Raw genomic sequence first — 5,106 nt, forward strand, 5'->3', positions numbered from 1 at the left:
GACAACACTGTTTCTAAATGAAACTCATGAACAAACATTACTCACGGACAACACTGTTTCTAAATGAAACTCATGAATAAACATTACTCACGGACAACACATGGGGGTAACAGCAAGTGTTGTGGAACACATGTTTGACTTGTTGGTAGTTGTGGTAACATGTGTAGGAGTTGTGCTATGTGTCAGTGGTTTACTTTGTTCAGACAAAGTGGGAAAGCACATTTTAATGTGATTAATGAGTTGGTTAACAATGAGAGCACTGATGGTCAGTGCTATATGGTCGCATATTGCTGTTTACCAGAGGTATGTTGGAAGTAATGATTTCCACACATGTACTTGTGTCAGTGGGACACTTTGTGAAGGCAAAGAGGAGATTTGTTTGGTAATGGTAACACACAGTTTAATTGAATGATGGGTAACATGAGTTGGAACACAGGGTTGTATTGGTCAGTGATGTGTTTTGTACACAGTATGGTAATTGTTATGTCACTGCTGGTGGCAGGTAAACTTGATGAAGCTTATATTTCCTCACACAGATCTATGTGCAAGAGGAGTGCATACTGGTGGACATGTGATGAAAGGTGCTGAGAGGGTATAGGCCTTTCATGTCAGTGATGTCAGGATATTTTGAGATTTTATCTGACCTGGGTTTTGGTTGTGTGTTTGTGTTCCAGGTGTGCTGCTTATAGGTGCTGCTTTAGGTGTAGGATGATCTTTTTACTGTGCGCTGCTTGTAGGAAGTACTTGAAGTAGGCAGTGTGTGCTGCCTTAGTGTGTGTTGCTTTTGCTAAGTAGGGTGAACTGCTTAGTGTGTGTGCTGTATTGTAAAGTAAACACTCTATAAAAACCACTCCATGTGGCCCTGCTATTGATGTGAGGAGAGAGTGAGTGTGTGCATCATTAATTGATCCTGCTCCTCTCTCTCTCTTCTGTTAGAATCGAACCACAACACTCTCACAACAACACTTTTTACATAAGAAAGAAAGGAATATAAAAAACAGAAATACTAACACAATGGTCAGTTTCAATTTACTGATCATACATCAAAGAAACCTATAATTATATAAATATATACATAAATAAGACAAATATATACAAATATACAAAGACATAATATGTGATCGTTTCTTTCTATTATCATCTTTACATATTTTCCCACCACTTTAACCTAACTAGAAGCCTGATTGGAATCCAGTCTGTTCTGTTCTCCATCGGACACGGGTATACAACAGCCGGTCACACTGTGCACTGTCTGACCCTGGCCACTTGTTTGTAGGAAACCTTTCTCGCTCAGTGGTCACAACGACGGACCGTCCGAGTGCACACAGTCAGTTAGCACTGAGCTTTGCTGTGCAGACCCCATGCTGTGGTATAGCACGGCATGACTGACGATGGTGGTAAAGCAAAAAACACAGCACATAGTGCAGCTTCTTCGTTGCTTGCTATTGTGTTGGGTTTAAACTACCGTGGTGTTGCCATAGTGTGTTTAAATTACCGTGGTGTTGCCATAGTGTGTTCGAATTACTGTGGTGTTGCCATAGTGTTTAAATTACCGTGGTTTTGTCATAGTTTGTTTCAATTACCGTGGTGTTGCCATAGTGTGTTTCAATTACCGTGGTGTTGCCATAGTGTGTTTCAATTACCGTGCTGTTGCCATAGTGTGTTTCAATTACAGTGGTTTTGTCATAGTGTGTTTAAATTACCGTGGTGTTGCCATAGTGTGTTTAAATTACCGTGGTGTTGCCATAGTGTGTTTTAATTACCGTGGTGTTGCCATAGTGTGTTTAAATTACCGTGGTGTTGCCATAGTGTGTTTGAATTACCGTGGTGTTGCCATAGTGTGTTTAAATTACCGTGGTGTTGCCATAGTGTGTTTAAATTACTGTGGTGTTGCCATAATGTGTTTAAATTACCGTGGTGTTACCATAGTGTGTTTAAATTACCGTGGTGTTGCCATAGTGTTTAAATTACCGTGGTGTTGCCACAGTGTGTTTAAATTACCGTGGTGTTGCCATAGTGTGTTTAAATTACCGTGGTGTTGCCATAGTGTGTTTAAATTACCGTGGTGTTGCCATAGTGTGTTTAAATTACCGTGGTTTTATCATAGTTTGTTTAAATTACTGTCGTGTTGCCATAGTGTGTTTAAATTACCGTGGTGTTGCCATAGTGCGTTTAAATTAAAGTGGTGTTGCCATAGTGTGTTTAAATTACCGTGGACTTGCCATAGTGTGTTTAAATTACCGTGGTGTTGCCACAGTGTGTTTGAATTACCGTGGTGTTGCCATAGTGTGTTTAAATTACTGTGGTGTTGCCATAGTGTGTTTAAATTACCGTGGTTTTATCATAGTTTGTTTGAATTACTCTGGTGTTGCCATAGTGTGTTTAAATTACCGTGGTGTTGCCATAGTGTGTTTCAATTACTGTGGTGTTGCCATAGTGTGTTTAAATTACCGTGGTTTTATCATAGTTTGTTTAAATTACTGTTGTGTTGCCATAGTGTGTTTAAATTACCGTGGTGTTGCCATAGTGTGTTTAAATTACCGTGGTGTTTCCATAGTGTGTTTAGATTATCGTGGTGTTGCCATAGTGTGTTTAAATTACCGTGGTGTTGCCATAGTGTGTTTAAATTACCGTGGAGTTGCCATAGTGTGTTTAAATTACCGTGGTGTTGCCATAGTGTGTTTAAATTACCGTGGTGTTTTCACAGTGTGTTTGAATTACTGTGGTTCGCCAAAGTGTGTTTAAATTACCGTGGTGTTGCCATAGTGTGTTTAAATTACTGTTGTGTTGCCATAGTGTGTTTAAATTACTGTGGTGTTGCCACAGTGTGTTTAAATTACCGTGGAGTTGCCATAGTGTGTTTAAATTACTGTCGTGTTGCCATAGTGTGTTTAAATTACTGTCGTGTTGTCGTAGTGTGTTAAAATCACTGTCGTGTTGCCATAGTCTGTTTAAATTACTGTGTTGCCGTGATGTGTTTAAAATACTGTGGTGTTGCTGTGATGTGTTTAAATTACCATGGTGTTGCCATGATACGTATTATTTCCACAGTGTTGCTATGATATGCTTAAATTACCATGGTGTTGCCATGATGTGTTTAAATGATCATGGTGTTGCCATGATGTGTTTAAATGATCATGGTGTTGCCATGATGTGTTTAAATGATCATGGTGTTGCCATGATGTGTTTAAATGATCATGGTGTTGCCATGATGTGTTTAAATTACCATAGCGTTGCCAGGTGTTGCCATGATGTTTGAATGACAATGGTGTTGCCATGATGTGTTTGAATTACCAAAGCATTGCCATGATATGTGTAAATGACCAGTGTTGCCATGATGTGTTTAAATGACCATGGTGTTGCCATGATGTGTTTAAATGACCATGGTGTTGCCATGATGTGTTTAAATGACCATGGTGTTGCCATGATGTGTTTAAATGATCATGGTGTTGCCATGATGTGTTTAAATGACCATGGTGTTGCCATGATGTGTTTAAATGACCATGGTGTTGCCATGATGTGTTTAAATGACCATGGTGTTGCCATGATGTGTTTAAATGATCATGGTGTTGCCATATGTCTAAATGACCATGGTGTTGCCATGGTGTGTTTAAATGACCATGGTGTTGCCATATGTCTAAATGACCATGGTGTTGCCATATGTCTCAATGACCATGGTGTTCCCAGGTGTTTGAATTACCATAGTGTTGCCATCATATGTGTAAAATACCATGGTGTTGCTGTGATGTGTTTGACTTACCATAGCGTTGCCATGTGTTGCTGATATCATTGTTAGAACTTGAGGAAGTCCTTTGAATGACTTGCCTGAACAAGGGCTTGAACCTTCTACTCCACTGGTTTGATGCCATGTCTGCTGATTTTGTGCCCCAGGAAAACAACTTTCTCTGCACCAAAAATACACTTACCCCTCTCTAAGTGTGCACCTGCCTTGCCAAGCCTATCAAACACTTCACCCAGGTGTTTGTATGAATGGATCTCTGTGTCAGCTATCACCAAAATTTAATCCAAATGGAAAGCTGTGCAGGGAACACCTTGGAGCAGGGTTTCCATAACTCTCTGAAACAGAGCAGGTGCTGATGAAACACGAAAGGAAGCCTTTTGTTTGTGAACATCAGTCTAAGAGTATGCACGTGACAAATCAAGTTTGTGGAAGACACACCCTTGCCTAGTTTAGCCAACAGATCATCAAGTGTCCGAATGAGGTACTGCTCAAGCTGAGAAACCTTGTTCACTGTGACTTCATCGTCCCGACGAGTGCGAACTGACCATTTACAGAATACTGTATTATCTCAATGAGAGAAATTCATGTCTGGTGTATTTTACATAAACAATACACGAAAATCACAGTCACTCAATGTAAACACGTAAAAGACATAAAATGCTGAAATGCTAAGTTGATATGGATCTTTCGTACAATGATCATATCATACATACTTTCACAGTCATTTATCATAAATACATGAGGAGCATAAAATGCATAGATACAAAGTTGATGCTAATCAGTCTCATACAACAATCACAAATCAACCAGTGCGATAAGCACAGCAAGAGAAAATATAATACTACAGTTAAAACAACGACGTACATAATTAAAACCAGTTGCTGTTCAACAGTATTTGAAATCCGTGCAAAATAATATAATTCACATAACCTTGCATGCGCACGCACGCGCGCGCGCGCACACACACACACACACACATGTACACAACACCCTCGCTCCTCCCCCGCCCCTCCCCCCACTCCCCACACACACCCATACATAAATATAGATCTCCCAACAGACACGCACACACTCACACGTGCGCGGCGCGCACACACACGCACACACAAACACAAGGGCCAATTTTTAAAACGCTTGTGTGTTAATCAGTGAGTTATCTAAGAAATGAATGGACTGGGGTATAAAACTGTTTTGGGTTCTAAAGGTTTTCAGCTGTCATCACTTATGATCTTTGTTGATTTTTCTTTCACACGCCGTTTGTACATCTCATTCAGTTTCTTGTTTGACCCCAACTATTTGACTTCAGCACCGGAACTATGGGAGCAGCCCGATCTGATATGGTTACTGGCTCAGTTACATCTTCT

The sequence above is a fragment of the Babylonia areolata genome, chromosome 34, assembly GCF_041734735.1.
Source record: "Babylonia areolata isolate BAREFJ2019XMU chromosome 34, ASM4173473v1, whole genome shotgun sequence".
Lineage (NCBI taxonomy): Eukaryota > Metazoa > Mollusca > Gastropoda > Neogastropoda > Buccinidae > Babylonia > Babylonia areolata.